Source organism: Zeugodacus cucurbitae, chromosome 2, assembly GCF_028554725.1.
Source record: "Zeugodacus cucurbitae isolate PBARC_wt_2022May chromosome 2, idZeuCucr1.2, whole genome shotgun sequence".
Classification (NCBI taxonomy): Eukaryota; Metazoa; Arthropoda; class Insecta; order Diptera; family Tephritidae; genus Zeugodacus; species Zeugodacus cucurbitae.
The window spans coordinates 19443123-19455350 of NC_071667.1; the positions used below are offsets into that span (position 1 = coordinate 19443123).

At 34.3% G+C, this 12228-nt stretch overlaps 1 long non-coding RNA gene across 1 annotated transcript; it reads left to right on the forward strand.

The window, feature by feature from the left end:
- The first annotated feature begins 5607 nt into the window (after positions 1-5607).
- Positions 5608-7532, forward strand: LOC128922494 (uncharacterized). Its single transcript, XR_008471712.1, has 4 exons — positions 5608-5925; positions 5992-6142; positions 6215-6551; positions 6664-7532. It is a non-coding gene; the product is annotated as an uncharacterized LOC128922494 (long non-coding RNA).
- Positions 7533-12228: the final 4696 nt, after the last annotated feature.

Genomic DNA, 12228 nt, shown 5'->3' on the forward strand with positions numbered 1-12228 from the left:
AAATGTTCGGTTACACCCGAACTTAGCTTTCCTTATTTGTTGAGTTATGAAACTATTCAAGTAAATAAACGACATGTTCACGGCAATAACTTTAAACTTCATATATGTATGTATGTATGTATAAAATGTTACCTGAATTCCTACTGAACCATTTCAGTTATTCCTCTCTTAGCCAACTTTGGCACTTAGCGCAGCGTTGAATAAATCTGACACGCGCACAAAACTTGAGAGAACAAAATGTTTTTGTAACAAAGACTAATACATATGTGATAAGACTCATGAGACAGTTTTTCATGTAAAAAAAGTGAAACAGTGGAAATAGCAAAAAAGTCCGATTAATTTGGAATAGAAAGAGAGATCAAACAAGATACATTAATTACATTCCTCCTGTTTAACGGTGAAGGAGACCAAGAGAGTTTACTGAATCAGTGTCTCTTGTACCGTATTACATTTTAGTGGAGCTATTCTATATTCAATTTGGTGGGAATTAATAAGAAACTATTTTTGAAAATGCTTTGAAAGAAAACGAAAAATGTTTTTTTTTATTTTCTAGATGCGATTGTCTGTGTTCGTCTACCAAAAAGTGAAGTTCTCTTACACAAGAAAGAGTAAGTCTTTGAAAACTTATTTACCTATATCTTATGAGAATAAACACTGCTTAAGGGTCACAGTCCTTCTCAAAACACTTTTCTCATAATTTTAAATTTATTTTGAAAGAATTTGAAACATAGGCGAACGAATCACTTTACAATATTCTCAACAATATAATTTTTCTGAAATTTTAGAGATATTGAGATTAGTTTTTTTTAAGAAGCTGTTAAGGTATTTTTATATATACGGAGGTAGCTAAAATTATTTAAACATCGATCGTTTTTTAAAAGTTTCACACAAAAAGCTATTGCTTGTTGTTGTTGCAGGGTAACAAAATGCTATGTTGTTGTAAACCTTGATCTATTCCTGAGCGAATGAATTTAGTTTGGCTAGAATAGCTAGAAATATGGTGGACATCCGTTACCAGATTACCTCCTTGGTCCCTACATGATAATGCTCCGGTCTTGAAACCTTCTGTAAATCGCCTCATCTTTTCATAAAATTTTCGAGCATTACCCATGTCGGCCAGCTTTCCAAGCTTTTCATACTCACGCATTTCGGCCTCTTTCTTTTTACGTCTGCAAATGCGTCTCGCTTCCCTCTTCAGTTCTCGATATCTATCCCACCCCGAACGTGTTGTGGTCGATCGCAACGTTGCGAGGTAGGCAGTCTGTTTTCTCTCCACTGCGGAACGACAATTCTCCAACTGGTTTTTTGGTGTTGCCGGAGACCAATTGTTTCGGCTGCAGCGGTATACAATGAGTTTGAGATGCCGTTCCTCAGCTCCCTTATATCGAGATGCTGATGAGTGCTCTCAGAGAGCAGGAGTGCAATTCGATTAGAAAATCGTTCGGCTGTCGGTTGTGATTGCAGCTTTTCGACGTCGAACCTTCCTTGTGTTTGTTGACGGGCGTTCTTTGCTGCACAGAGGCGAGTGCGTATCTTTGTTGCTACTAGATAATGGTCCGAGTCAATGTTTTGTCCTCGGAGCGTACGCACGTCTAAAACACTGGAGACATGTCTTCCGTCTATCACAACGTGATCGATTTGATTGCGCGTGTTTCGATCAGGGGACAGCCACGTTGCTTGATGATTTTTTTTATGCTGGAATCTGGTACTACAGACAACCATATTTCGGGCCCCAGCGAAGTCGATCAGCCTCAGGCCGTTTGGCGATGTTTCGTCATGGAGCCTGAATTTTCCGACTGTTGTGCCAAAGACACCTTCTTCACCCACCCTGGCGTTAAAATCGCCAAGCACGATAGGTACATATAGTAAGGCCTCTAGGTCAGAATCAAGGATTTTTTGTGTGGTTGTGCTATCAATGTGTGTGCTTTCTTGGCGTTGTGCTAATGGAATACACTTCGTCTCTTATTGCCCAAAGCTGGAACATAACTCCTTTTTTATTGTCAAAAGCTGCCCATTTATGGGTAATTGTTGACTATATGTATAGCTATAGCTAACCTTCTAACTCGGCGGTATAGATGAAAACCGACTCATAGACGAGTCGTTGAAATGGTTATCTTTTTTTTGTCTTCCAGTAAGCGCTTTTCTCTCTCATAGAGGGACTCTCTCTAGGGACTTTGTCTATAAAAACTCTAATTTGGAATATGTCGTCAAGCACTTTGAGTGGGGTGAAGACCAGGAAGTTAGTTTGTGTGGTATTTCACTTTCCTTTATCTTAAATTACCATAGCTTTATGCTTGCTATAGGGTGCTGGGTCATGGAAAATAATCACCACTTCTGCCTTCAAACCAAAGTTGTCGCTCATCCTCACTTGATTATATTAGCTCAATACTTGTCTAACGGTTCGTGGGCGAATGCATTGGGTAATGGCTGGGTTGCCAAGTTGTTTTCTTTTCACTTCTGCATCTTCTTCTTCGCTTTTTAATTTCGCTTTTCTTGTGGCCCATTCAAGTGACTGCAAGTGGCGAAAACCACTCAAATTCCACTTGTGTTGCTCATTTAATGTCACAATAATAAAACAGCAACAAAAGCACAAAAAATATATTGTACAACCAAGCAGACATACAAAAAGTGATGAGCGTGAAATAGGCGATTGTGCAGTAAAATGTGCTAACAGTTGGTGAATGTAATAATAAAATAATAATAATAACAATAATAAGCAGAAAAAAATCAAAAAAAAGCCAGAGTGGTAATAAAAACAAGTAATGCCTGTGTCTAACAATAATAACTGCAAAACGCATTTTCTGCATTTATGTTAATACGATCGCTCAATTATCCGCTTTGTTATTGTTGTAATTTCTTTTTCTATCTGTTACATTATAGCCATAATATAATATGAGTAGTAAGTAGGTATTTATGTTATGTTATGTGTGTGTGTAAGCAAGTTATATATTATTCAAGCTCTTTTGCTGCAATTTGTTCATAATTTTTCAATGTCACACGCAACCGGCGTAAATGTGTATGTGAATGTATATAAATAGTCTCTAATATTGCATTGCATCACGTTGCAACCACAATTTTACACTCTTCTACCCGCTTTCGCACTTAATACAGCGCTTTTGTGCGTCAACTTGCGTGGCAGGCATATCGAATGTGCAATACTAACAAATCTTGCATATCAAGAGGCACTGAGTTCGTTCTTTCCTTTCGTCCCTTTGGAGCTTGTTATATTTGCTATTTTCCACATTCAGCGTTGGTACTTCACAATCAAGAGCATTGCAAAACTATGCCAATTTGCAGTTGACTTTCAATATTGCAATATGTTGAATGCAATGTAAATTTAACTGCTCGATTTTTCTTTGCTTGCTGTTAAATCAATGATTTTTACTTTGCCCGTGTGCCTTGCAACTTTGTGTAAGAGTAGAGATTTTCAAATGTGCGATTGATGATTTGGTAGGTTTGGAGCACTGTAAACTGCCTTGGGTTTCCTCCAGACCTCAATTTGTCCATACTTCGAAATACCCTAAGTAAACCTTACGAAATTTTAGAAGATAGTCTTAAGAACGTCCATGAACCTTAAAGGATTTAAGAGATCAATGCTCTCTGCTTGATGCTAAAGCAACTTTCAAAGCTTTATCCGAGACCCATCTTTTACCAATGACGAGTGATAAGTTTTGTTTCAGACAGACACTCAAAAGTTACCAGTGTATAATTTGCATTTCTCTGTGGAAAAACTTCTGAAGTCTCTACTTCCATACTCACATTGGCTGTCAAGTCCTTTATAGCCTCGAAAACTTTCGAGCGTCATCCCAGAGCCATTATTATCTAACAATCCTTCGCTGTGCACCCGTGCACAATTCTGCACCGTGTGCTACTTCCCATTCGTTATATAAATGCACATAATCTTATTAGTTTAGCAATGCTAGCGTCATTTTACTTAACATTAGTCTTGATTTACACAACTCACTTCTTCCTCTTTTACAGCTCACAATGTAATGCTGTAATTTCAAGATTTTTTCAACAGATTTTATTCTTATACAATTTCGCCTACAAATGCGTAATAAAATGTGCGCGCAATTTTGAACCGTCGCATATGTTCCACAAGTTCATCTGTACGTATATCATAACAATAATACGAGGAGGCATGTGCTGAGAAAATATTATGCTGTGTATGTGAGTTTTAGTTATAAAAGCAAAAAAGCAAATTGGTTACGATTCCTTAGGTAACCATCTGTTGATGTTAATTTGATTAATGAAATTTGTTTTCATTTCCCGCCACACCGCAGCTGATAGGCGGTTACGACTCATATACATATTATAAAATCTCATTGACCTTAATTATGTTGTGGGCTTACTTATGGACTTAAAATATTTGATAGAATAGTATCCAGTTAGACTTCAATAAGATGTTGTTGTAAATGTTATGGAGAGAATGTGTTGAAGTGAAGAGAGTTTAGCGCTTTTTAATATATTCAGGAATTTAGGGATTCCAAGAAATTTTTTAATCAAGAAAGAATCTCAGATGCAGAATCAAATTGTGTTTTTAGGTTTTACAAGTGATACTTATCACTTAATTAAATTTCTTTCATTTAAGCTCTAGTTATTGTCGATCTTTCTTTTCGATATACTAATTAAATGTTTCATGAATACTATGATCTTCAATATATGTAGCTTAAAAAGACTACTTATAGTTCATTCGGATTCACTGTCTGAATACCATAATTTTGAACAGAATAAGTTCCACTTATCAAACTCCGTTTATATAGATTTATCGATGTGGTGAAGGTAACAGTGTAATTACATTAAGGAGACTTCGGTGACTCTCAATTACATTCCCAGTAAATATCTAAGGATATCAGCTTGATCCCAAAAGGTAGTCAAGACAGTAGACTTTTTGAGATTTGCATGTACTGAGTGAAATCTATTGTGTATATCAAGCAACATGGAATTCGTTGATTGGTTCCAAGAATATCCATAGTTAATCATAGATTGATCATTAAAATTGTTATCTTAGTAAAGGCTGTGTTCATAAACCAATCTGACACAGATTTGAACCGAGTCGACCAAGTTAATGGAAGCACCATTAGCAGGCTAATAAGGGCAGAAATTAAAAAAAAATTGAGATATGTTAATATCCATTTTAAAGATTATTTCTCAGAATTGGAATAACTAGACCTTTTTGCCAGAGAAGGTTCGACTCCTTTTAAGAGATCAATATTGAAAGAACGATCCAACATGAGGGTCTCAAAAACCCTAATGTTAAAATATAGAGACTCTCCTGCAATGGAACATCTTTCAAATTTTCATCGAATTGAAATACCGAACTATCATGAAAATATTCGAAATTCGTCTGAAACCATTTCTACTGCCCACAAATACTCTTAATTGAACTACTATGTATACTTCCATTTCATGCTAGTGCTATTTCTTCTACAAAGTCTGTCGGGTATGCTTGGTTCTCTTCTACTTGCTTTTATCGCTTCCATCGTTGCTCAATTTTGAGTATGCCTACAGGGTGTATGCACAAAAATGCATGTTACACTCCCCGCAGTTAAATCAAATACTTTTTGCAGTTAAAGTACAGTAAAACAAAAGTATTTGTTTCAACAGCAAAACTCTTGACGGAAATACTTTGCTCTTGATTCAAATACTTTTTTTAAATGTGGCACTTTTGAATCAAAAGCGGCTGTGCCTTTAAAAATCATCTTATTAAAATTTAATATAAAAATAGTTGTTTTAAAGGTTTCGTATTTAATTTTCTTTTGATTACAATTTTTTAAATGTAAAAGTATTTGTCACAACCATTTCGAATTTAATTTTACTGTTTCTCCATACGATGACAGGGAAGTTGACGCTTACATTTTTCCATCGATCATTCTAACAGAATCACGTGTTGCGTGCGCAAATACTTTAATTTGGGTTTTATAGGTAAATATATGTGCTGAAAGTATTAATTTAAGTGAAAGTGATTACTTCAAGACAATTCGCGTTTAGTGAAGCTGCGCAAAAGGAGCTTACATAGTTTGCATTTGCATTAGTGTGCCTGCCGCATCGCCCGCTGCTTACGGAGGCTGTTTAAAAGGGACTTCCACAGTGATTTTTTTTATATATAAAAGACGACATTCGCGAAAAGTCTACTCTGCAGGTATGTTATGGTTTATATACACATTTATTTCAACAAAAATATGTGTTTAAAAACATTTTTTGTGCATTTTAGTTTACACTATGAGTGAGGAGTTGATACCATCAACTGAGGTGTCGTTATTTGCCGAGCAATGTGCGTTGGGAGATGAGTCCCCTACAACGAAAAATGTCGACAATGAGTCCGTAGTAATTTTGGATAGTGATGAACAGTTAATTAATTTATTGTGTTCGTGGGATTTGTCGTCAAATGCATTGATACAGTTCAATAGATGTGGTTTAAAGAGTGTAGCAATTTTGCAGATGATCCATTCCCACAACATTGACGAAATTTTTAATGCCAGAGAACTAATTGCGGACAAAATTAAGTTCCGGTACAACTTGCAAATTACAAATGGCGTTTAGAAAATAATGTAAGCAAATCATTTTAAAAATTCGGCGTAACTTCCGTTTAAATTTTCACATTGAGGGTTTCGCACACATTTATAACACGCTTATAAATTATTTATATTAATGTCTTTCTAGTTCGATATGCTCACGTGCTGTAGTGGTGATAGAACTATAACAAACCTTTCATCCATTCGAAGCTGGCTGAGCTCTGCAAGCACACCTTCAACATCCCCAAACAACGAACCCAACGTCGAAGAGGTTTTAAAAGAAACAGTAGCAGATAACGACATAATAAAGAAGTACGAAAACTGTGGTTGCCTCCAAGAAAGTGACCAATCTGCAATAGTTCGCATTATTGTGGATAATTACTTAATACGTGATATTAAATTCACGAAATACGCAAATAATATAACATCCCGAAAAAATATTCCCCTTACTTTAGCTACTAAGTACTGTTTCCAATTCTGTTCTTATTTATTTGAAAATAGTTTTTTCCAAAATGATCTTGTGGATTGCAAAAATTTTTCACCAATAGATCTTTCAAAACATGAATTTTATCAGAATTTATGTACCAAATTTACAATCGGAAATGAAGTTTTAAGTATGAGATACAAAAGAAGATGAAGATGAAAAGAATTACTATGTTAAATCAAAGAATACAGTACTGCTTATTTTAAAAATATTTTTTGATTTACATAATGAAATTTTTTTGATTTGTCAGGAGTGCAAAACTTCTTTTTCGGAAAAATTTCAGTCTCACGAAGTTTTAGGTACCAATAACGCATATTATTTAAAAAAAATCGATCTCAAATCAGTACCTTCAAAATTGTATACTTTAAATGACGGCAAAAAAGTTGTACGATTTTTTTAACAAATATACACATTACCTTGTGATCAAAACCAAGTGGATGGTAATATTTTATATATTTATATATTTTATACCAATTTACATTAAAGCTTTAAACTTTGTGTAATATTTATTAAAATAAAAATATATGTATGTATATGTGTACATACATGCATAGTAGTTGTCACTTTTGTAAACTTTACTCTGTATATTCTCAAATAAAATATATTTTTTATGAAAAAAGTAAATTGATATTGAAATTTTGACTGTACATAGGGAAGTGGGCGGAGAGAGGTGGGAGAGGTTTAAAACAAATACGATTACATTTGAATCAAGAGCAATTACTGTTAATCTCAAATACTTCTACTGTTAACATAAATGTATAAGTATTTACTACAACAGTGCCCCGTATTTCGATCAAAAGTGTTCCACTGTTAATTTAAATACTTGACGCATTTACTTCAACAGTGCTCGCACTTCTAAAACAAATACTCAAAGTATTTGGGCACGTTTCTAATGTAAAAAGTATTTGTGGCAAATGCAGAATACTTTGGTTTTACTAGTTTTTTTTTCAGTGTAGCTGTTGCTGTGGTCTTATCCTTTGAAAACTGCTCTTTAACAAAGTGTCGCTTGCGGGAATCACCTATATGAATTTGCAAATATTTGTTGATAAGTATGTGTACGAGTATGTATGTCAAGATTTGAACTTTAGACAATACTCATACTACTCACCTACACACAGGGATATCAACTAAATTTCGTCAGTTAACGGGAAGTAATACAAAAGGCAGACGAAGTATTATATAACCTAACAAAACCTAGGGAGGTGGATTTGGATTAAACGCTGTCGAAGAAAATTATGTCGTAATGTCTGCTCATTTTTTATTGACAGGACAGTTCAAATACTGAGGTAGATAACTCTGTCGAATTTCATGATTGTCATTGTCAAATCGCCAAAATAAGAAAACACTGGGGTTTAAATTGATTATTCGTCCGTTAGAGGTAATCAGGACGAGCACCAAATCTGCAAAATGCAATATGTTAACTAACTCATATCGAAACTTCCATTAAAGCAGGAAAAAATAGAACATTGGAGAGCATGCTCCGAAATATTTGGTTTAAGGATCTACAAACACAGATAAAAATTAAAAAAAATCGCCAATCTGTTGCCAGCGAGGGTCTGCATTAGAGCAAGAGGTTCTATATAAAAAAAAACGTTTCCGAATAAAATCCGTTTCCCGACTATGTCTACGTAAAATAAAACACCAATAAAAAATCAGAATACCTCGGATGAATGTGACAAATTACCGGTCAAACTAACCTAACCTAACCTAACTTTAACTAACTTATGCTGGGAAATACACCAGACCCCCCACTAATTGTGGACATGGAAAGATTTATGTGTTGATTAATACTTGCATATGTAGTATGAGTAAACACGTGTGAATATGTATGTTTGTCTTTTATTTGTGCTTTGCAAATTCTTTCATAGCTCCGGAGACCAGTTGGCGCCGATGTTTGAGACATCACCTGCATAGTGTCAAAGAAAGAATGTGTTGCCATGTGCGCGACAAATAAGGCCATCAGAAAATGAATAAAAAAAACGATATGACTTGAGCAATGGGACTTGGCGCATTGTCTTTGGACACACACAAGTGGTATCGACTAGTTTATGTAAAGATTTTCTTTTTATATTTTCATTTGCAGCTCTGTGTTCTCTCAGTTCTAAGCTACATATTTGCTTACCATTCTGGAAGTCAGCTGAGAGTTAGCGCTGTTTGCTCTACACCGCTTGCTTCCTTTGGCTAACTGTACAAATACATATATATTTCTACTATACAACACCAACTCACACACTTACAGCCGGTTTCACGAAAATTTTTAATTGAAAATTAAGTTCCATTTAATTTTTATTTTTATTTAACTTTGCACTTAAGTATCCTGCGTTTCACCATTAATGACATTTGGCATACAAAAAGAATAACAGCTGATTTATGTAAACAAATAAATTGTATTTCTTTGTCAAAATGGTAAACAAATGGGAATTCAGCTTGTAGAAAAGCGTAACCATGGTTACATGTGACAGTATTTAAATAATATTTAAATGGCAAAGCGTGACCATTTAAATAAAAATTAAGTCCAATGGTGAAACTGAAATTAATTATTTTTTTTTCACTTAAATTTGTTTCGTGAAACCGGCTGTTAGTATACACTTCGAATTGTATGCCACGTTGGCATGCCTCTTTTTTCGCTCTTTTTTGGCGCTTTTGTCTAAGCCAAAATAATTCCTCTAATTTTTCCCACTTTAATTTGAGAACTCTTACGAACTTTACCACGTTTATTCAATCTAAGCTTCGCCCGTAAAAATGTGGCAAGAGAATGAAAAATGACTTAAGTACGTAAGTAGTTAAGAAGTAGTGGGTTGACGTGATGGCGAAAAATAGAAATTGACGAGATTTTCAACTCTAAATGCAGCTTTTAGCATTTCTTAAAATTTTATTTTAAATTCTTTTATTTTATTTTCTTTTAAGTGCAGATAAAAGATTAAATCTAAAATATTAAAATACGACAAATAGACTTCTTGAGATCTGTTCTAATGTTAAAGCGCCAATTCTCCTAAACTAAAAAAACGTCTTTCGGCACAAGATTCCTTAATTCGACTACTTTGTGCCCCACCCTAGCATGAACACTTGCAGCTCTAAGCGAGTTGGTTCCAAAAGTGGTTTTTTGTGATACTTCAGTTTAGAAAATACATCGTTCGAATCATCGCAAATTCGCAATAATAGTGAAAATATGCTATTTAAGATATTTAATAGCCGCGAGTGAAGGTAGTGCCACACAAGGAGTGTCACACAATAACGAGGGTGTTCAATGAAATAGAAAAACTATAAAATTTATAGTTTTAGAGTAAAATTTTATTTTATGAGAGCCATAATAATTTGGAGTACATAACCTGTTTATGGTTGTATTTTCCAATGTACGCTATGCAAAGTTATAGTGCAATGAATAGTATTTTTTTCAAACATTTTTTTAAATTTCTTTCTCTTTGAGGTATTCATAAAGATGGAAGAAAATTTGTCTAAGTTGATGAATGTGTATTGATCAGGAGATATTCGGTAATCTCTACGAGTGATTTTTAGGTAAATTAGAAAATGTTTTGAGGTCGTTTGTCATCTTTTGTGAGTTCTGAAACAAAAAAGTGTTGTTTATCTTATGACCTTTGGAACAATTTATAATTGAATTTGCTTTAATTACAATTCTTATTCAAAGTTTTATTGTTTGTTATGGCCTTTTCGCAAAGGAGTTAATTGATCAATTGATCGATTAACGCGCTGATTTATATCGATTTACCATATAAAATAAAAAAATTTCATTTTTATACTCTCGCAACAAAGTTGCTACGAGAGTATAATAGTTTTGTCCACATAACGGTTGTTTGTAAGTCCTAAAACTAAACGAGTTAGATTTAGGGTTATATACACCAAAGTGATCAGGGTGACGAGTAGATTTGAAATCCGGATGTCTGTCCGTCTATCCGTCTGTGCAAGCGTCTGTGCAAGCTGTTTGTGGGCCCCGCCAACAAATCGTTTATTTATATATAACTCGTAAACCAATACAGCTACATAAACCAAACTTTCTACACTCAGTTCTCTTACATACCCCACCATAAAAATAGTTGAAATCGGATAATGACCACGCCCACCTCCCATACAAATGTTAGGTTGAAAATTACTAACGAAAAACGACAGAAACACTAAATTTCACAGAAATAATAGTAGAAGGAAGCTGCACTCAGATTTTTTTTATAAAATGAAAAAATGGGCGTGGCATCGCCCACTTATGGGTCAAAAACCATATCTCAGGAAGTATTCGACAGATTTCAATGAAATTCGGTATATAATATTTTCTTTACACCCTGATAACACGGATAGGTTGAAAATTACTAACGAAAAACGACAGAAACACTAAATTTTACAGAAATAATAGTAGAAGGAAGCTGCACTCAGATTTTTTTATAAAATGAAAAAATGGGCGTGGCATCGCCCACTTATGAGTCAAAAACCATATCTCATGAAGTATTCGACAGATTTCAATGAAATTCGGTATATAATATTTTCTTTACACCCTGATAACACGGATAAAAAATGGGCGAAATCGGTTCACAACCACGACTACTTGCCTTATAACTCAAATTTGAATTCCATCTGATGCCTTCACTTTATCATGTACACAGAAGGAACCATTGAAGATAGCGGAATAAAACTTTACACAAATAGTACATATCATCTCTGACTTCACTTGTGAAAAAATTGTCAAAAACGTACTATAACCTTTCAAGGCCCCAGATATCGAACATGTTGAACTCAGCGCCTAAGAGTAAATTTTAACCGAAAATTTGGGTAAATCTCTCAGATAATTTAATGTAATTCAGAGGAAATTGTTTTTTTCTAATAGTGTTCTGTTAAAAAAATTATTAAAATCGGGTCATCTCCTAGCTCCCATATACCGAATTATAGGTTTTTCAAAAATACGGTGGGCTTTATTCCGCATATATGTATTGGTTAATATGTGAGATATATTAGCAAAATTAAATAAGCGTATAGTCTTGGATATAGTGTAGCTTTCTGGTGAAAATGAAAGAATTACCTCAGCCCTCATATAGTATATATTACGATTTTCGTTATTCTATTAAACTTTATGCCGAATTTATTGGTAAATTTTGTATGTTTGTAAGTTTCTTCAATATTTTGCGAGAGTATAAAATGTTCGGTTGCACCCGAACTTAGCCTTTCCTTACTTGTTCTATATTAATTTTTTACCAAATACGAATCGAGATGAAAATGGAATGCAAC